We start from the raw sequence: 23083 nt of genomic DNA, 5'->3' as shown, positions 1-23083 counted from the left end.
TCCCGGACAGGGGCACGAACCCACGTCCCCTGCATTGGCAGGTGGGCCCCCAACCACTGCGCCAGCAGGGAAGTCCCTGAAATTATTTTTTAAAATAGAAAATCCTCTCTTTAAAATACCTTAGAGGGAGGGCAGACAGCAGAAGCAAAAAGAACTACAATCCTGCAGCCTGTGGAACAAAAAACACATTCACAGAAAGATAGATAAGAAGAAAAAGAGGGCTATGTACCAGATGAAGGAACAGGTTAACAGCCTAGGAAAACAACTAAATGAAGTGGAGATAGGAAACCTACCAGAAAAAGAATTCAGAATAATGATAGTGAAGATGATTCAGGACCTCGGAAAAACAATGGAGGAAAAGATCGAGGAGATGCAAGAAATGTTTAACAAAGAACTAGAAGAATTAAAGAAGAAACAAACAGAGATGAACAATACAATAACTGAAATTGAAAAATACACTAGAAGGAATCAATAGCAGAATAACTGATGCAGAAGAACGGATAAGTGACCCGGAAGACAGAATGGTGGAATTCACTGCTGCAGAACAGAATAAAGAAAAAAGAATGAAAAGAAATGAAGACAGGGGTTTCCCTGGTGGCGCAGTGGTTGAGAGTCCGCCTGCCAATGCAGGGGACACGGGTACGTGCTCCAGTCCGGGAAGATCCCACATTCCGTGGAGCAGCTGTTCCTGTGAGCCATGGCCGCTGAGCCTGCACGTCCGGAGACTGTTGCTCCGCAATGGGAGAGGCCACAACAGTGAGAGGCCCACGTATAGCAAAAAAATAAATAAATAAATAAATAAAAAGAAATGAAGACAGCCTAAGAGACCTCTTGGAAAACATTAAATGCAACAACATTCACATTATAGGGGTCTCAGAAGGAGAAGAGAGAGAGAAAGGACCCAAGAAAATATTTGAAGAGATTATAGTCGAAAATTTCCCTAACATGGGAAAGGAAATAGCCACCCAAGTTCAGGAAGCGCAGAGAGTCCCATACAGGATAAACACAAGGAGAAACATGCTGAGACACATAGTAATCAAGTTGGCAAAAATTAAAGACAAAGAAAAATTATTGAAGGCAGCAAAGGAAAAACGACAAGTAACATACAAGGGAACTCCCATAAGGTTAAGAGCTGATTTCACAGCAGGAACTCTACAAGCCAGAGGGAGTGGCATGATATACTTAAAGTGATGAAAGGGAAGAACCTACAAACAAGATTACTCTACCCCACAAGGATCTCATTCAGATTCGATGGAGAACTCAAAAGCTTTACAGACAAGCAAAAGCTAAGAGAATTCAGCACCACCAAACCAGCTCTACAACAAATGTTAAAGGAACTTCTCTATGCAGGAAACACAAGAGAAGGAAAAGATCTACAATAACAAAACCAAAACAATTAAGAAAATGGTAATAGGAACATACATATCGATAATTACTTTAAACGTGAGTTAATTAAATGTTCCAACCAAAAGACACAGGCTAGCTGTATGGGTACAAAAACAAGACCCATATATATGCTATCTACAAGAGACCCACTTCAGACCTAGGGACACATTCAGTATGAAAGTGAGGGGATGGAAAAAGATATTCCATGGAAATCTAAAGAAAGATGGAATAGCAAAACTCATATCAGATAAAATAGACATTGAAATAAAGAATGTTACAAGAGACAAGGAACGACACTACACAATGATCAAGGGATCAATCCAAGAAGAAGATATAAGAATTATAAATATATATGCACCCAACATAGGAGCACCTCAATACATAAGGCAACTGCTAACAGCTCTAAAACAGGAAATCGACAGTAACACAATAATAGTGGGGGACTTTAACACCTCACTTACCCAATGGACAGATCATCCAAAATGAAAATAAATAAGGAAACAGAAGCTTTAAATGGCACAATAGACCAGATAGATTTAATTGATATTTATAGGATATTCCATCCAAAAACAGCAGATTACACTTTCTTCTCAAGTGTGTTCTCTATCCTGGAACATTCTCCAGGATAGATCACATCTTGGGTCACAAATCAAGCCTCAGTAAATTTAGGAAAATTGAAATAGTATCAAGTATCTTTTCCGACCACAATGCTATGAGATTAGATATCAATTACAGGAAAAAAATCTGTAAAAAATACAAACACATGGAGCCTAAACAACACACTACTTAATAACCGAGAGATCACTGAAGAAATCAAAGGGGAAATCAAAAAATACCTAGAGACAAATGACAATGAAAACACAATGATCCAAAACCTATGGTATGCAGCACAAGCAGTTCTAAGAGGAAAGTTTATAGCTATACAAGCCTACCTCAAGAAACAAGAAAAATCTCATATAAATAATCTAACCTTAAACCTAAAGGACCTAGAGAAAGAAGAACAAACAAAACCCAAAGTTAGCGGAAGGAAAGAAATCATAAAGATCAAAGCAGAAATAAATGAAATAGAAACAAAGAAAACAAAAGCACAGATCAATAAAACTAAAACCTGGTTCTTTGAGAAGATAAACAAGATTGATAAACCATTACCCAGACTCATCAAGAAAAAGAGGGAGAGGACTCAAATCAATAAAATTAGAAATGAAAAAGGAGAAGTTACAACAGACACCACAGAAATTCAAAGCATCCTAAGAGACTACTCCAAGCAACACTATGCCAATAAAATGGACAACCTGGAAGAAATGGACAAATTCTTAGAAAGGTATAACCTTCCAAGACTGAACCAGGAAGAAATAGAAAATATGAACAGACCAATCACAAGTAATGAAATTGAAACTGTGATAAAAAATCTTCCAACAAACAAAAGTCCATGACCAGATGGCTTCACTGGTGGATTCTATAAAACATTTAGAGAAGAGCTGTCACCCATCCTTCTCAAACTCTTCCAAAAAATTGCAGAGGGAGGAACACTCCCAACCTCACTCTATGAGGCCACCATCACCCTGATACCAAAACAAGAAAAAGATAATACAGAAGAAAAAAATTACAGACCAATATCACTGATGAATATAGATGTAAAAATCCTCCACAAAATACTAGCAAACAGAATCCAAAACACATTAAAAAGATCACACGCAGGGCTTCCCTGGTGGCGCAGTGGTTGAGAGTCTGCCTGCCAATGCAGGGGACATGGGTTCGTGCCCCGGTATGGGAGGATCCCACATGCCGCGGAGTGGCTAGGCCCGTGACACACGGCCACTGAGCCTGCGTGTCCGGAGCCTGTGCTCCACAACGGGAGAGGCGACAACACTGACAGGCCCACGTACTGCAAAAAAAAAAAAAAGATCATACACAAATGATCAAGTGAGATTTATCCCAGAGATGCAAGGATAATTCAACATATGCAAATCAATCAATGTGATACACCATTGAAACAAATTAAAGAATAAAAACAATATGATCATCTCAACAGATGCAGAAAAAGCTTTTGACAAAATTCGACATCCATTTATGATAAAAACTCTCCAGAAAGTGGGCATAGAGGGAACCTACCTCAACATAATAAAGGTCATATATGACAAACCCACAGCAAAAATCATTCTCAATGGTGAAAAACTGAAAGCATTTTCTCTAAGATCAGGAACAAGACAAGGATGTCCACTCGTGCCACTATTATTCAACATAGTTTTGCCATGGCAATCAGAGAAGAAAAAGAAATAAAAGGAACACAAACTGGAAAAGAAGAAGTAAAATTGTCACTGTTTGTAGGTGATGTGATACTGTACATAGAGAATCCTAAAGATGCCACCAGAAAACTACTAGAGCTAATCAATGAATTCGGTAAAGTTGCAGGATACAAAATTAATGCTCAGAAATCTCTTGCATTCCCATACACTAATGATGAAATATCTGAAAGAGAAATTAAGGAAACACTACCATTTACCATTGCAACAAAAAGAATAAAATACCTAGGAATAAACCTACCTAGGGAGACAAAAGACCTGTATGCAGAAAACTATAAGACACTGTTGAAAGAAATTAAAAATGATACAATCAGATGGAGAGATATACCATGTTCTTGGACTGGAAGAATCAATATTGTGAAAATGACTATATTACCCAAAGCAACCTACAGATTCAATGCAATCCCTACCAAATTACCAATGGCATTTTTTTACAGAACTAGAACAAATCATCTTAAAATTTGTATGGAGACACAGAAGACCCCTAATAGCCAAAGCAGTCTTCAGGGGAAAAAATGGAGCTGGAGGAATCAGACTCCCTGACTTCAGACTATACTAAAAAGCTACGGTAATCAAGACAGTATGGTACTGGCACAAAAACAGAGACATAGATCAATGGAACAGGATAGAAAGTATAGAGGTAAACCCACACAGCTATGGTCAACTAATCTATGACAAAGGAGGCAAGGATATACAATGGAGAAAAGACAGTCTCTTCAGTAAGTGGTGCTGGGAAATTTGTACAGCTACATGTAAAAGAATGAAATTAGAACACCCCCTAACACCATACACAAAAATGAACTCAAATGGATTAGAGACCTAAATGTAAGACCAGACACCATAAAACTCTTAGAGGAAAACATAGGAAGAACTCTCTTTGACATAAATCACAGCAAGATCTTTTTTGATCCACCTCCTAGAGTAATGGAAATAAAAACAAAAATAAACAAATGGGACCTAATGAAACTTAAAAGCTTTTGCACAGCAAAGGAAACTACAAACAAGACGAAAAGACAACCCTCAGAATGGGAGAAAATATTTGCAAACGAATCAACGGACAAATGATTAATCTCCAAAATATATAAACAGCCCATGCAGCTCAATATTAAAAAAAACAAACAACCCAATCCGAAAATGTGCAGAAGATCTAAATAGACATTTCTCCAAAGAAAACATACAGATGGCCGAGAAGCATATGAAAAGCTGCTCAAAATCACTAATTATTAGAGAAATGCAATTCAAAACTACAATGAGGGGCTTTCCTGGTGGCGCAGTGGTTGAGAGTCTGCCTGCCGATGCAGGGGACACAGGTTCGTGCCCAGGTCCAGGAAGATGCCACATGCCATGGAGCGGCTGGGCCTGTGAGCCATGGCCGCTGAGCCTGCGTGTCCGGAGCCTGTGCTCTGCAACGGGAGAGGCCACAACAGTGAGAGGCCCATGTACCGCAAAACAAAACAAAACAAAACAAAAAAAACTACAATGAGGTATCACCTCACAGCAGTTAGAATGGGCATCATCAGAAAATCTACAAACAACAAATGCTGGAGAGGGTGTGGAGAAAAGGGAACCCTCTTGCACTGTTGGTGGGAATGTAAATTGATACAGCCACTATGGAGAACAGTATGGAGGTTCCTTAAAAAACTAAAAATAGAATTACCATATGATCCAGCAATCCCACTACTGGGCATATACCCAGAGAAAACCATACTTCAAAAAGACACATGCACCCCAATGTTCATTGCAGTAGTATTTACAATAGCCAGGTCATGAAAGCAATCTAAATGCCCATCAACACATGAATGGATAAAGAAGATGTGGTACATATATACATCGGAATATTACTCAGCCATAAAAAGGAACGAAGTTGGGTCATTTGTAGAGACTGTCATACAGAGTGAAGTAAATCAGAAATAAAAAAACAAATATTGCATATTAACGCATATATGTGGAACCTAGAAAAATGGTACAGATGAACCGGTTTGCAGGTCAGTAATTGAGAAACACATATGGACACCAAGGTGGGAAAGTTGGGGGGAGGGGGGGCGGGGGCGGGGTGGTGTGATGAATTGGGAGATTGGGATTGACATGTATACACTGATGTGTATAAAATAGATGACTAATAAGAACCTGCTATATAAAAAAATAAATAAAATAAAATTCAGAAAATAAAAATGAAATAAAATAGCTTAGCAGAACTCTTGCTCTAAAACAGGGTGTGATCTCTTTAATGTCCTGTGAAGCTTTTGCATGTATGGCCATTGCTGATTCTCCTACTCTAGTTTCTTCAGGTCTCTTATTGGTGCCCTTTGCTCTAATTTCTTTTCTTTTATCTTAGGTATCTCCTGTTTCTCAACATCCTGCTCAAGGCAGTTTCTGGTTAGCTTCTGACACTGTCTCAATTTATAACAAGAAGTGAAAACAAATTCTCCATCCATAAGTGAAACATAGCACTATGCCTGATATGTGGTTTTGAAAGGCTTTGACATGTTTGCTCATCTATGTCACCCACAGAATCTCCCTCTACAGTCTGAACTTGGTTTTAATATCTTGTAGAATTCTGTAGTTGGAGAGAAGACGTAAAAGGTTTTGAGATTTTGCTAGTTTCTGGAAGGTTTTTATTGGCTGCAAGTTATGACTGAAATTATTTACTCGCTCTTGAGTTTAATATGTAAAAGAGACTTCTAGTCCCCTCCACCAGGAAGCCTACAGAACCCACTGAACTAACCTTACGCACTGGGGGAAAACACCAAAAACAACGGGAACTACGAACCTGCAGCCTGTGAAAAGGAGACAGCAAACACAGTAAGTTAAGCAAAATGAGAAGACAGAGAAACACACAGCAGATGAAGAAGCAAGGAAAAAACCAACCAGACCAAACAAATGAAGAGGAAATAGGCAGTCTACCTGAAAAAAAGAGTAATGATAGTAAAGATGATCCCAAATCTTAGAAATACAATGGAGAAAATACAAGAAACATTTAACAAGGACCTAGAAGAAATAAAGAGCAAACAAACAGTGATGAACAACACAATAAATGAAATTTAAAATTCTCCAGAAGGAACCAATAACAGAATAACTGAGGCAGAAGAATGGATAAGTGGTCTGGAAAATAAAAAGTGGAAATAACTACTGCAGAGCAGAAAAAAGAAAAAAGAATGAGAAGAATTGAGGAAAGTCTCAGAGACCTCTGGGATAACATTAAACATACAAACATTCGAATTATAGGGGTCCCAGAAGAAAAAGAGAAAAAGAAAGGGACTGAGAAAATACTTGAAGAGATTACAGTTGAAAATTTCCCTAACATGGAAAAGGAAATAGTCAACTCCAGGAAGTGCAAAGAGTCCCATACAGGATAAATCCAAGGAGAAACATACCAAGACACATATTAATCAAAGTATCAAAAATTAAATACAAAGAAAAAATATTAAAAGCAGCAAGGGAAAAACAACAAATAACATACAAGGGAATCCCCATAAGGTTAACAGCTGATTTTCCAGCAGAAACCTTGCAAGCCAGAAGGGAGTGGCAAGACACATTTAAAGTGATGAAAGGGAAAAACCTACAACCAACATTACTCTACCCAGCGAGGATCTCATTCACATTTGACAGAGAAATTAAAACTTTTACAGAAAAGCAAAATCTAAGAGAATTCAGCACCACCAAACCATTACAACAAATGCTACAGGAACTTCTCTAGGCAGGAAACACAAGAGAAAGAAAAGACCTACAATAACAAAACCAAAACAATTAAGAAAATGGTAATAGGAACATACATATCAATAATTACCTTAAATGTAAATGGGTTAAATGCTCCAACCAAAAGACATAGACTGGCTGAATGGATACAAAAACAAGACCCATATAATATGCTGTCTACAAGAGACCCACTTCAGACCTACGGACACATGCAGACTGAAAGAGAGGGGATGGAAAAAGATATTCCATGCAAACAGAAATCAAAAGGAAGCTGGTGTAGCAATTCTCAGATCAGACAAAATAGACTTAAAATAAAGACTGTTACAAGAGACAAAGAAGTACACTACATAATGATCAAGGGATCAATCCAGGAAGAAGATATAACAATTGTAAATATATATGCACCCAACATAGGAGCACCTCAATACATAAGGCAAATGTTAACAGCTATAAAAGAGGAAATCGACAATAACACAATAATAGTGGGGGACTTTAACACCCCACTTCCACCAACAGACAGATCATCCAAAATGAAAATAAATAAGGAAACACAAGCTTTAAATGATACATTAAACAAGATGGACGTCATTGATATTTATAGGACATTCCATGCAAAAACAACAGAATACACTCACTTCTCAAGTGCTCACAGAACATTCTCCAGGATAGATCATATCTTGGGTCACAAATCAAACCTTGGTAAATTTAAGAAAACTGAAATAGTATCAAGTATCTTTTCCGACCACAATGCTATGAGACTAGATATCAATTACAGGAAAAATCTGTAAAAAATACAAACACATGGAGCCTAAACAACACACTACTTAATAACTGAGAGATCACTGAAGAAATCAAAGAGGAAATCAAAAAATACCTAGAGACAAATGACAATGAAAACACAATGACCCAAAACCTATGGGATCCAGCAAAAGCAGTTCTAAGAGAGAAATTTATACCAATACAATCCTAACTCAAGAAATAAGAAACATCTCAAATAAACAACCTAACCTTACACCTAAAGCAATTAGAGAAAGAAGAACAAAGAAACACCAAAGTTAGCAGAAGGAAAGAAATCATAAATATCAGATCAGAAATAAATGAAAAAATAGCAAAGATCAATAAAACCAAAAGCTGGTTCTTTGAGAAGATAAACAAGATTGATAAACCATTAGCCAGACTCATCAAGACAAAAAAGGAGAGCTTTACCCAGCAATCCCACTACTGGGCATATACCCTGAGAAAACCATAATTCAAAAAGAGTCATGTACCACAATGTTCATTGCAGCTCTATTTACAATAGCCAGGACATGGAGCAACCTAAGTGTCCATCGACAGATGAATGGATAAAGACGTGGCACATATATACAATGGAATATTACTCAGCCATAAAAAGAAACGAAATTGAGTTATTTGTAGTGAGGTGGATGGACCTAGAGACTGTCATACAGAGTGAAGTAAGTCAGAAAGAGAAAAACAAATACTGTATGCTAACACATATATATGGAATCTAAAAAAAAAAAAAAAGGTTCTCAGGAACCTAGGGGCAAGACAGGAATAAAGACGCAGATGTAGAGAATGGACTTGAGGACATGGGGAGGAGGAAGGGTAAGCTGGGGCGAAGTGAGAGAGTGGCATGGACTTATATACACTACCAAATGTAAAATAGATAGCTAGTGGGAAGCAGCCGCATAGCACAGGGAGATCAGCTCGGTGTTTTGTGACCACCTAGAGGGGTGGGATAGGGAAGGTGGGAGGGAGACGCAAGAGGGAGGAGATATGGGGATATATGTATATGTATAGCTAACTCACTTTGTTATAAAGCAGAAACTAACACACTATTGTAAAGCAATTATACTCCAATAAAGATGTTAAAAAAAAAAAAAGAAACTTCTAAATAGGCTGCCTTAGGCTTTTCAGTGCTATCTAGACCTATGATGTAAAAACTGTAAAACAGTGTGGGAGAGAAAAGATAAGTTTAGAGGAAAATACCTCAAGTAACCCAAAGAATTTTTTAATAAATGCTTTTATGTTTCTATCACACATATTCTCCCCCTGACCTTCAACCTTAATATCTATTACCCTGCATATGGTGTTTCCAAGAGTGGGTAAAGAATTCTGGCATCCATGTGTATGTATGTGTGTATATGTGTACATATGCGTGTAACATTTGCATATATACATAACATACATAAGAGTTGGTGGCACATAGATATATCTTATCTCCTCCAAACCCCAATGAAGATGAAAAATATATTTTCGAGAAGAAAACTGATATTTGCATATAGATAGATAGGGATACATCCAACTCTCAGCTTACTGGTTTTTTCATCATCTTGAATCCCTACAGCAAAGGTATGCCCAGCACCACAGACTATTTTTTCTCCATAGCAGGAATTCTGAATTTGCACATGTGAAAGCAAAGGGTATCAGGGGTTCACATGTAAAAACCTTCATGAGTAGAAAAATGCAGTATTCATCGTCTTTGACAGAACCAAAAATGTCAAATAACAGAGGATATTTAAGAAAACTAAGGTATTGACTGATTGAATGATCCAATCTGATATTTCTGCAAGATCTAATTCATAGCGCCAAGACATCATTCCAGTAAATCAAGTTGAAAAGAAAAGAGGCTTATTTTTATAATCCATCTTTCCTCAGCAAGGTTGGTTTCCATAGCCACAGGCTTGTCAGCCAGGTGGTTTGGTTAATGATGACCCTAGGGAGGCAACAATATGGGTCTCCATTTCTCCATCTCTGTTTGCAAAGCACAGCCAAATTGGTTCTAGAAGTTGTCTGAGAAGTAGACTGTGTCCCCAAAGAGACTAATAATCTCTGATCAGCAACATCTTCAATAAAAAGGGCAGACAGCAATTCTTGGTTTGTCTACAATCCAATACTCTCTTAGGGAGCAGTAATGCTGCCATGGAATTCCCCTCAGCCTGAGGAGAAAGGCAAACAAATCCGTCGCCCTATCAAACAGCCTGGATGTTTTTTCTTTAATACTCAGAAATCCCAGGGTTTCTTTCTGAACCTCAGCTGCTTCATCTATAAACAGAGAGGTTTGCTCGGTCTCTTCTGTTCCAACATGCTGATTCTGCTCCCTGACCTAACAATTCCTGTTCCACCATAAAAAACTTCTCATGATCTTTCTGCCCCACTTCTCTTTTCCAATGCTGGCCACACAACAAAGCACTGGTACCCAGTAGGACACTCTTCTGGTTTGTTAAGCCAAAAGCCACATGATTTCTCCACCTTTGTAACTCAGTCTTTTAGCTCTAGCCTGATTTGGGAACCAAACACTCAAGATATAGAACACTAAATTTGTCAAAAGTGCATCACATTTCAAAAGCACAGCAATAAGTCTTTGTTGATCCTGCTGACCTTCCAAGCTATTATTCAGTTTCTCTCCTTTTCTTGCCAAATTTAATTATATGGTCTACAGAACATCACCTCTCCTATTGTCACCAAATTGTCACCAAATTCCTTTTTAAATAGCTGAGATAAGATTTAACTGCCAACATTCCACTGAAATATTTCTCTTGAAGGTCACAAATGACTAAATTAAGGCTAAAGCTGGTGAGTTTTTCTCAGTCCTTATTATTCTTGATCTTTTCTCAGCATTTGACACAGTTAATGACCTCCTGTTTTTCAAATTATGTCCCCCCATGGATTCTGTGACACCGTCCAATCGCAGTGTCCCATTTTGTGGCTGCTCCTTCTCCATCTCCTTCTGCCTTATGTTTCACCTCCTAGTACCCAAATGTGTGTTTTCCCAAGGTCCTGACCTCTATTCTTCAATCTTTTAGTCTATGCCCTATCCCTCTGAAACTTCATCTACTTCCATGTCTTCAATTATCATTGATAACCTCCAAATAGACATCTGTGACTTTCAAGTCCACAGCTCTGAGCATTCATGGCTCTATAGATTTATTTACCAGAAATTTCCCCCTTAAACATTCTGTTCTATTTTTTAAATCAACACACTCAAAGCTGAAGGCTTTGTCTTCCCAGCTCCCAAACCAGTTAACTGTCCAAAACTTCTCTATTTGGTCAGTAGAAACACCAACCTAGAGACCTGAAAACATTCACTTTATGCTTCATGTGGTAAATATGAATTGATGGTCTCTTTTATGCCAAGCAGAATTTTAAGTACTAAGTACTAGAAACACAATGATAAGGCCCAATCCTTGTCCTCAAAGGATTCGCCCTCTACTTCCTCTACCACATATTTATTCCATAATGCCTTTTAATTGGGATTATAATATTTTCCCCCAAACCATCTCCTCTTTGAACTTCACTTTTTCTGCCCACATATACCTCACTTGGCCTCCTACTTATACTCAAAGTTCTAAAGTAATCCTTCATTTCTTCTTCCTTTATACCCTATTGCTTTCTAGGTTCTATCAAATTTCCTTTGTAATATTACTCATACTCAACAGTAAACGTTTACTGGGTGACTTCCAACTGCTAAGCACTGTGCTAAGCAAGGAGAACACAGTGATAAAGATGACACAAAGTCTCTGCCTTCAACAACTTCAGAGTTAGTGTAAGAAAGAGACAAGTAAATAAATAATTACAGTGCAGCAGCACAAATATTATAAATGGGCCTAAAAGAGAAGCCCCTAACCTAACTTGGATTCAAGGAAGACTTCCCAAAGAACATGACTCTTGAGTTGAGCTATAACGTATTACATGGTGTTAACCTATCAGACTGGGGCATTCCAGACAGGAACAGCAAGTGGTTCAGTAGAACTGAAGTATGTACACAGGGAGTGACAAGCAAGAGGTGAGACTGGGAAAGTAGAAATAGGTCACATTAAACATAAGAGTCATGGCGTTTTATAGGCTGAATTATGTCCTCCAAAAAGACATGTTGAAATCCTCCTAGCCCCCCGTACTTGTAAATGTGATGTTATTTGGAAATAGGGTTTTGGCACATGTAATCAAGTTAAGATGAGGTCATTAGGATGAGCCCTAATCCAAGATGACTGGTGTCCTTATAAGAAGAGGAAAATTCACATGGACATAGAGAACAGGCTGGTGGTTGCCAAGGGGGAGGGGGTGGGGGGAGGGATGGACAGGGAGGTTGGGGTTAGCACATGTATAAACAACAAGGTCCTACTGTATAGCACAGAAAACTATACTCAATATCTTATGATAAACCATAATGGAAAAGAATATTAAAAAAAGAATACATATATATGCATAACTGAATCACTTTGTTGTATAGAAGTAATTAACACAACATTGTAAATCAACTATACTTCAATTAAAAAAAAAAGAATGAAAAATGAAGAAGAGAAAATATTCCATGAGAAGACAGACACACTCAGGGAGAACACCCTGTGATGATGGAATCAGAAACAGAAGCACTGCAGCTGCAAGGCAAGGAATGCCTGAGGTTACTAGAAGAAAAGGCCAGGAAGTATCCTCGCTTAGAGGATAGCCCTACTAACACCTTGATTTCAAGCTTTTGGCCCCCAGTACTGTGAGAGAATAAATTTCTGCACAGTTGATTTTTTTTTAACCAAAGTAATAAAATTTACATTTAACACCACTAAGATTTCCCTACTTCTGTCCACCTCATTCCTACTCATCCTTCAGCCCTAGCTCAACTCTTATTTCCATGAAGACTTCTGTCTTCAATAGAATGTTTGATTCTATTTCACCAACATTTACTAAGCACCTACCATATCCAATACATTATACTAGCTGGTACAGATAAAACAAAATTTTTTTAAAATCCAAAACTATGCTTCCTTTCACAAAATAGTTTACAAACCAGCAACAGAAAACACACCACAGTATCATTCTTTCAACCAACAGACATGTATTGAGTGTATGTGTCCAGCATAGTTCTAGGTTTTGATGAAACAGTGACCAGAACTAACGAAAATGCTTGCTCTAATGGTACTTACATTAGATGGGAGGCAGGCAGGAGCAGGGAACAGACTATAAAACAGAAAAAATAGTTTAAAATGTACAGTACAACTGAACGTGATAAGTACAATAAATAAAGCAGGAAAGAGAAATAGGAAGTGTTAGAATGGGTTCTCTAATGATCCCTACTTCTCTGTATCCAAAATTTGATGGGTTGAACTTAATGGTGAAAGACTGAATAGTTTACTACTATGATAGGAATGAGACAAGAATGTCCATTCTCACTAATTCTATTCAACATTGTACTGAAGGTTTTAGCCATAACAATTAGGGAAGAAAATGAAATAAAAGGCATCCATATTGGAAAGCGAGAAATAAAATTATATCTATTTGCAGATGACATGATCTTGTATATAGAAAATCCTAAGAGATCCACTAAAAAACTATTAGAACTAATAAACATGTTCAGTAAGGTTGCATAATACAAGATCAATATACAAAACTCGATTGTATTTCTATACAATAGTGATGAGAAAGCCAAAAGTGAAATTAAGGAAATAATTCCATTTACAATACTAGCAAAAAATAAAATACTTCAGAATAAATTTAACAAAAGGAATGCAAAACTTCTACTCTGGAAACTATAAAATATAGCTGAAAGAAATTAAAGGAGGCCTAAATAAATGGAAATACATCAATGTTCATGGACTGGTGGACAATATTGTTAAGATGGCTTTAGTACCCACAGTGATCTACAGATTCATCAAAATCTCTATATAAATCCCAGATGGCTTCCTTGCAGAAATTGAGAAGCTGATGCTAAAATTCATATGGAAATTCAAGAAACTCAGAAGAGCCAAAAAAAATCTTGAAAAAGAAGAAGACATTGAAGGGCTCACAATTCCCGATTTCAGAGTTTACTTCAAAACTACAGCAATTAATACGGTGGGTTCTAGCATAAGAATAGACATGTAGATCAATAGAATAGAATTGAGAGTCTAGAAATAAATCCTCACATTTACAGCCAATTGATTTTCGGCAAGGGTGCCAAGACAATTTAATGTGGGAAGAAAAATCTTTTCAAAAAAATGATGCTGGGTGAAACAACTTGATATCCACATGCAAAGGAATGAACTTGGATCCCTAACTCACATCGTATACAAAAATAACTCAAATGTTCATCAACTGATCAGTAGATAAAATGTGGTGTATCCACATAATGGAGTATTATTCAACAATATAATGAAGTTCTGATGCATGCTTCAACATGGATGAAACTTGAAAACATTATGCTAAGTGAAAGAAGGCAATTACAAAAACCACTATTATATAATTCCATTTATATGAAATGTCCAGAATAGGCAAATCTACAGAGACTAAGAGTAGAACAGAGTTGCCTAGGGCTGAGGAGGATAGGGGAATGGAAAATGGCTGCTAATGGATATGGTGTTTCTTTTTGAGGTGATGAAAATGTTTTAAAATCAGTTGTGGATTGTTATGCAACTCTGTGAATATACTAAGAACAACCTAATTATACACTTTGTGAGTGAACTGAATGATTTGTGAGTTATACCTCAATAAAGCTGTCATCTTTTTTAATTGATTGGTTGAGCCTAGGTCATATGCCTATACCCTAGCTGCAAAGAAGCATGGGAAAGTGACTACTATCTGGCTTTTTCAGTCTTCCTCTTACCAAAATTCATATGATAAGAATTCTCCAAATCTAGAAGGATAACTCAGATCCTAGGCAGCCCAAAAAAATTGATAAATATTTTCTAAGTCAGCTAAGAGTGTAATAAGTACTATATGAGTAATACCAAGTGCAAAAAGCATTAAGTCTCCCAGGAGGAAAAAAATGTTTTGAAAGGAAAAGCATTGGTAGTGGCCCTTCCCTAAGCTCATTCATCACATGTTCTATTCTGCTGTCTTGGGTATATATTAGTCTTACCTCCTCTAAGAAATTATAAGCTCCTTGAGATCACTTGAGATTTTAAACTCCTTTTCTTGAAGGTCTCAACCAAATCTAGCAAGTGTCAAATGGTCAGTAATTGATTTAATTAGTTGTGGTATCATACAGCTTCACCACAACTGTCAGTTTTATTTATATTTTTTAATAACTTTTTTTAAAAATAAATTTCTTTTTGGCTGCATTGGGTCTTTGCTGATGCGTACGGGCTTTCTCTAGTTGCAGTGAGCAGGGGGACCACCCTCCGTTGCAGTGAGCGGGCCTCTCATTGCAGTGGCCTCTCTTGCTGCAGAGCATGGGCTCTAGGTACGCGGGCTTCAAGAGTTGTGGCATGCAGGCCCAGCAGCCGTGGCTCGCAGGCTCAGTAATTGTGGCGCACAGGCCCAATTGCTCCATGGCATGTGGGATCTTCCCAGACCAGGGCTGGAACCCGCATCCCCTGCCCTGTCAGGCAGATTCCTAACCACTGCACCACCAGGGAAGCCCAGTTTTATTATTTTAAGTTTAGGATTATTTTTATCCAGCTTTTTAAATTATGTATTAATTAAAAAATTTTGGAGCTTTTAAATATTAAGGGAGTTCTCATGTAACTGGTTGATTGGGTTACTGTACCCCTTTCAAAATATAGCTAAAATTGGCTTTTTAGTAACAAACCTTCTTCTTTGTGACTTTTGCTTAGAGAAATATTTTCAATTAATGGATTGGTTACTTTACTTTGTACTGAACTACTTCAGCTCTTTACAAAGCATCTTGCACTCTTAACTTGATAAAGCTCTAGACCCAAAGGTTCATATGTAGATTAAAAATGAAAATCATGTAAACCCCTCCAGTGTTAAAGTAAGGGGTCGGAGAGGGGGACCCAGAACACCATGGTTTGTAATTTTGACAAAATCCAAAAAAATGTGTTTTTATATTACAATTTATCTTAAAAATAATATACTTTACTACTAATGGTAATACTTGACACTGCACTGTGACAAAGCAACAGGGCATAAAGATTCCTGATATGTCATTTTTTAATTTCTCAATTAAGCCACAGGAAATAGAAAAATCTATAATCTGTGTTAAAATACACAGACTTACAGTAGTTGTTTAAGCAAGTTTAATTTTTTCATATATTCAGTTTTATATATATTTATATATATATATATACACACACACACACACATATATATATATGTTCCTATCTACATTTCATTCTATAACAAAACAAAACAAAATTTTTTTAAGTGTTTGAATTTGGGAAACTATAAAACAACAAAATCTATATTTGTTGTGGGCTTACCCTTTTTTTTACAGTTTGTATTTATGTCAACTTTCAATTTATTTCTTCAAAATAATTGCACAGCTAATTATCCTGGATATTTAATCATCCTCAGACCTTGAAGTTTCAATTTTTTTTACATTATCTATACCTAGAAAGGCTTATGGAAAGTAACAACAACAACACAAAAAGCAGATATTTTCAAATCCTCGGTCCAATTTAACTTAAGGGATCCTTACACATCCTGATACAATTTCAACTCAAGCAGCCTAACTACCACTTGTATGTTATGAAATTCCATATGATGGCATTTTAATCTGTACTTAAGAAAAGGCACTAAATAACTTATATTTACACTTCTTTCAAGTTTTATGTGCTTAGAATCTAATAGTCTCTCTTCAAAAGCCAGAGAGAAAGAGCATGATTTTGTAAATAAGATGTGTGTTCCAATGGCAAATATTTATTGGGTTTGAGTTTTTGTTTTACTGTAACCATTACTGTGTTACATCATTCCCAAGTATTCTCCTAGTCTACAGCTAGTGCTTGGGACAATGGAAAATATAAATATGATTTTCATTTGTTTGTTGAATATTTCCAACTGAACAGGGAATATTTTGTCTCCTTGATCTCGGTGCTGTTTATTTTTTGTTTGTTTTAGTTTTTTTAGCTAAGATAAAGCAAATAATCTTGGGAAGATTGATTCTGCTAGATTGTAATTTTTTTTCTTAGTGAAATCTACAAACTGAGTATATAATCTTCTAAGTCAGCCATTATGGATATCTTCTGCTAGTGTTCTAAAAACTCAAATATTGGGGGAAAAATCTAGAAAGAATGGCATGGTTCAAAGGGACCCAATTATAATGAATATTTGTCTTTGGCATTTTCATACTTCATTTGAGAAAGATAATTTTCTTACCACACCCTAAATGAAATCAGTTTTGGCCCATGAGCTAAAATTCAAGCATATCATTCTCTGACCAGCTCACTCTGTCCCATACCCAACATGATACCTTCGGTCCATTGAAGTTACCACCTTTTCACTGTCCTTGCTCCTTGTGTACTCATTTCTCTACTTAGTCAGCCTAAACTCCAAAGTCAATCACTAAATCATTCCCCTGAGTGACATTCAACTCCCTTTCCCCACCCTTCCTGTTCTAAGTCACTTGGCAAAACCTCAACCCTCATTAAACCCTACTCTGCCTGCTCCACATGGCTGACTGATGTCACTTTAAATTCATGACCTCTAACCCTAAGTGGGCCCTCCATGCTACCTGGTACTCACACTGTATTTCCCTAATCAAATCATTGTCCCACTCTCCTAGGCTACTGCATCATAATCTCTACCACCACCCTCTCCTTTATTCTCACTCTCAGCTGATGACCTTGCTTCCTATTTCAATGAAGGAGCCATAGGGATTCTTCTAAAACAAATCAAATAGTGTTCTCTCTCTGCTCAAAACCCTCTAGTGGCTTCCCCTTATCCCTCATAGTAAACACCAAAGTCCTTACAATGACTTACAAAGCCCTACATGAACTGGCCCTATTACCTCTCTGACTTTATCCGCTATGCTCTCCCCTCCATTACTATTCCTACTTTAACAGCCTCCTTGTTGTTCAGTTAACACAATCAAGCACTCTCCTACCCCAGGGCCATGGCACTTGCTGTTTCTTCTGCCCAGAACAGTCTTCCCTCAGATATATTTACACGGCTCACTTCTTTGCTTCCATTTTCTTTGTTCTCAGTGAGGTCTTCTCTGACCATTTGATTTAAATTGGAATCCTATCCTTCATCCTAGACCTCCCTCTACCCCATTCTTGCTTCATTTTTCTCCATAGCACTTATTACCATCTGCATACTATATGTTTTAATTATTTGTTTCGTTTTTTGTCTATATCCACCCACTAGAATGTAAGCTTGAGCCTATGGGCCAGGATGGTGGCCTATTTTGTCCACTGTTGAAACCCCAGCATCTAGAATAGTACCTGATACATAGTGGGTACTTAATAAATATTTGTTGGAGAAATGAATGAGTGAATGAATGAATGAATATAGCATCTTTACTAAAGGAGGTATGTCTAAACCTTACCTATTGGCTTGCTAGTTTATGTCAGCTTGTTGCCTCTTTAATCATTAACAAAGAACACTTAAATCCAAATTTATATTTGACTGGCAAAAAGGAAAAGTCAGAGAATCATGAAAATGTTACACTGCCAGGGTAGAGCAGCTATGACCAATGCTGTGTCTAGCAGGAGCATCTGTGAGCAGTTCCTTTGCCCATAAAAAAAGGAGCAGCTGTAGTCGTTTCTCAGCAGATATCTCAGAAATAATGACTTGTAACTCAAAGCTGCTTTTTCTCTAATCATAAGACTCACAAAAAGTATATTAAGCCCATGAAATTTACTTAAGTCCCACTCACATTAACCAATACTACTCACCTCACTATAAAAATGCTTTTTAGGGCTTCCCTGGTGGCGCAGTGGTTGAGTGTCCGCCTGCCGATGCAGGGGATACAGGTGCGTGCCTCGGTCCGCGAAGATCCCACATGCCGCGGAGCGGCTAGGCCCGTGAGCCATGGCCGCTGAGCCTGCGCGTCGGGAGCCTGTGCTCCGCAACGGGAGAGGCCACAACAGTGAGAGGCCCGTGTACCGCAAAAAAATAAAAATAAATAAATAAATAAATTTTAAATGCTTTTTAAGTAACTAAAGATTGCCTTCATGTTAGTCAAAGTTAATGGCATGTTTAAGCAATGCAAGAAAAATAATATTTTATCAATATATAAATATAATCAAATTTTATTGTATCATAAATCACTCAAAGTGTTTTCTTATATCTATTTTTAAAGACAACATTAGGGGCTTCCCTGGTGGCACAGTGGTTAAAACTCCACCTGCCAATGCAGGGGACACGGGTTCAAGCCTTGGTCCAGGAAGATCCCACATGCCACAGAGCAACTAAGCTCGTGTGCCACAGCTACTGAGCCTGCATTCTAGAGCCCGCGAGCCACAACTACTGAGCCTGCGTGCCACAACTACTGAGGCCGTGCACCTAGAGCCCGTGCTCCACAACAAGAGAAGCCCCCACAATGAGAAGCCCGCATAGCAGAACAAAGAGTAGCCCCCGCTTGACGCCCGCGCGCAGCAACAAAGACCCAACACAGCCAAAAATAAAATAAATTAAATAAATAATTTTTTTTTTAAAGACAGCATTAAATCATGTAGATCTATATTATTAACACATTGCAATCTGGGGTGTTGGGTTTGAAATTTTGAGTAGTGGTTTGGAAATTTTTTTGAAGGAAAAAGAAAGCAAGATCAATTTTCCTCTTGCAGACTTTAGTAGGTAATATGAAAGTCACATATATTACCTGCTTTAGAAATCATTTAAGTTCCCTCTTCCATCTCAGCATTCAGAATAACAACCCAGCAAAGCATTGAAAAACTCCTCAAATTTAAACCATTAAAATGAAATCTGTCTCTGAATGTTTGGAAGGATTTACTGTAAAAATATCAGTTGACATTAAGTTAATAAAGTTAATCACTCATGACCCTGAAGGAGGAAAATGGTGGAGGAGAGAGCTGGAAAACATTACAGAATTTAATGTTGCTGAAGGGAAGGGCCTTGGGGGATTACTATTAATTCACCATAGCTAAATTCAAATACAAGCTTTTCGTTGTGTTATTTTCTTGTGGTGTCATTTTTTTCATCAAAATTAACCAAGAAATAGCCACTAGAAATTTTTCATTTGAATTTATTACTTACATAAGCTAGTTAAAATCTATATAAAAGTTTTAAGACAAATTAGTTGACTTGGATCCAACTACAGTGACAAGGTCAGCTTATTTGTTTGTTTGTTTGTTTTTGTAAAGCTGCTATTTTGCGCTTGATAACCACAGATGTGAAAAACAGCGAATCTGTCATTCCTTCTATACTAACCATTGTTTATTGATTCCAAAATGTGCAGAGCTATGTAGGGAAGTCAGGGAGTGATGAGCTGAGAGAGGCAGCTTTCTGCCCCCTTGTAGCACTTGGGATAGAGCCACCCAGTTCAGCTACCATCTGATATTATTCCCTATTTTATGAATGCATGTCTTATCTCCCCCAAGACTGAACCTAGAGCAGTGCTGGAAGTTTCCTATGTCCTCTATTGACCATACGTTCTTCAAGGTTAGGACCATGTCTGATTCACCTTTCTAATTCTCACAAAACTAGCTTCATTAAAGTCATGGATTTATATATTCCCTATTAAACAACAAGCCCTTAAAAGAATAAAACACCCAGTCTGATTAATCTTTTATTCCCTAAAACAGTGCTTAAACCTAGATGGCTATATATATATATATATATATATATATATATATAGTATATACACACATTTACATATATATACTTGATGCTGAATGAATGAATAATGAATAAATAAATATCAAATACTCTACAACCCCTTGATAAGTGACCAACTTTGTGGTCCAAGCCCTCCTATCCCAGCTGCCTGCTTCAGAGATAGGGAAATCAGAACTATTTATGCTGCAGTAACTTCACCATATCTTGGACCATTACCAGCAGAATTTACAATAACGTGCAATATTCATGTTCCAGAGCTAGTCCTTCAAACTGGTAAGATGAAAAATCAATTTCTCTAGGATTTTAAACCAGTTTTTAACAAAAACTAGTTAAAACTAGTTTGGCCACTAGATGGCACTTGAATTAGCCACGGCTCCAGTTTGGGAAGGGGCTCTGTTCCAAAAGTCCTTTGGTAAGTATATAACCTGAAACCCTGAAAACATTCATTTTAAAAATAGGTAGGCTTCCCTGGTGGCGCAGTGGTTTAGAGTCCGCCTGCCGATGCAGGGGACACGGGTTCGTGTCCGCGAGCGGCTGGGCCCGTGAGCCATGGCCGCTGAGCCTGCGCGTCCGGAGCCTGTGCTCCGCAACGGGAGAGGCCACAACGGTGACAGGCCCGCGTGCCGCAAAAAAAATAAAAAATAAAAATAAAAATAGATAAAACTAAAAGACCCCCAGAAAACTTATAATTCTAACTAAAAATTTATAGCATGCTTTACAGTACCAGTTACAGACCACTACAATAAAGTGAGTCACACAGTATTTCTTGGTTTCCCAGTGTATATGAAAGTTATGTAATACACAGTATTGTAGTCTATTAAGTGTGCAATAGCATTATGTCTAAAAAAAGTAATATACATACCTTAATTTAAAGCTCATTGATTGCCATTGTAAAGCAATTATTCTCCAATAAAGATGCTGAAATAAATAAATAAAACTAATTGATTGCTGAAAAATGCTAACCATCATCTGAGGCTTCAGTGAGTCATAATCTTGCTGGTGGAGGGTCCTGCCTGGATGCTGATGGCTACTGACTGATCAGGGTGGTGGTTGCTGAAGGTTGGGGTGGCCGTGGACATTTTTTAAAATAAGACAACAGTGAAGTGTAGTGCATGAATTGACTCTTCCTTTCATGAATGATTTCTCTGTAGCATGTAATGATGTTTGACAGCACTTTACCCACAATAGGACTTCTTTCAAAATTGGAGTCAATCCTCCCCAACCCTGCTACTGCTTTATCAACTAAGTTTATATAATATTCCAAAGCTTTTCTTGTCATTTCAACAGTCTTCACAGCATTGTCACCAGGCGTAGATTCCATGTCAAGAAGCTACTTTCTTTACACATCCATAAAAAGCAACTTCTCATCCACTAAAATTTTATCATGAGATTGCAGTAATTCAGTCACATCTTCAGGCTCCACTTCTAATTCTAGTTCTCTCCCTATTTCCACCACATCTGCAGTTCCTTCCTCCACTGAAGTCTTGAACCCCCTAAAGTCATCCCTGAGGGCTGGATTCAACTTCTTCCAAACTCCTGTTAATGTTGAAATTTGACCTCTTCCCATGAATCACGAAGGTTCCTAATGGCACCTAGAATGGTGGATCTTTTCCAAAAGGTTTTTGATTTACTTTGCCCAGATCCATCAGAAGAATCACTATCTATGGCAGCTATAGCCTTATGAAATGTATTTCTTAGTAAGAAGACTTAAAAGTTGAAATTATTCCTTGATCCATGGGCTGCAGAAGAATGTTATATTAGCAGGCATGGAAACAAACATTAATCTCCTGTACATCTCCATCAGAGCTCTTGGGTGACCAGATGTGTTGTCAATGAGCAGTAATATTTTGAAAGGAATCTTTTTTCCTGAGCAGTAGGTAGGCTTAAAATATTCAGTAGGTCATGTTGTAAACAGATGCACTGTCACCTAAGCTTTGTTGTTCCATTTATTAGAGCACAGGCAGAGTAGATTGAGCATAATTCTGAAGAGCCCTAAGATTTCTGGAATGATAAATGAGCATTGGCTTCAACTTCAAGTCATCATCTGCATGATCCCCCAACAGAAGAATCAGCCTGTCTCTCTTGAAGCTTTGAAGCCAGGCATTGACTTCTCCTCTCTAGCTATGAAAATCCTAGAATGCATCTTCTTCCAATAGAAGGCTGTTCCATCTACATTGAAAATCTGTTGTTTAGTGCAGTCACCTTCATTAATCATCTTAACTAGATCTTCTACATAACTTGCTGCA

The 23083-nt window shown here is 37.6% G+C and overlaps 1 long non-coding RNA gene across 1 annotated transcript in view; it reads right to left on the bottom strand.

Annotated features, from left to right (window-relative positions):
- LOC137229082 (uncharacterized) overlaps positions 1-20803 on the bottom strand; it is a 566856-nt gene extending 546053 nt beyond the window's left edge. Inside the window, exons 1-2 of the long non-coding RNA XR_010945524.1 lie at positions 18932-20803; positions 13304-13337 (exon numbers count right to left, since the gene is read on the bottom strand). This is a non-coding gene — a long non-coding RNA (uncharacterized lncRNA). The remainder of the gene's footprint in view (positions 1-13303; positions 13338-18931) is intronic.
- Between the last annotated feature and the right edge of the window lie 2280 nt (positions 20804-23083).

This window comes from Pseudorca crassidens, chromosome 8 (assembly GCF_039906515.1).
Source record: "Pseudorca crassidens isolate mPseCra1 chromosome 8, mPseCra1.hap1, whole genome shotgun sequence".
NCBI lineage: Eukaryota > Metazoa > Chordata > Mammalia > Artiodactyla > Delphinidae > Pseudorca > Pseudorca crassidens.
Note: the sequence above shows the minus strand (reverse complement) of the source record. Positions and strands in the feature narration are given on the sequence as shown.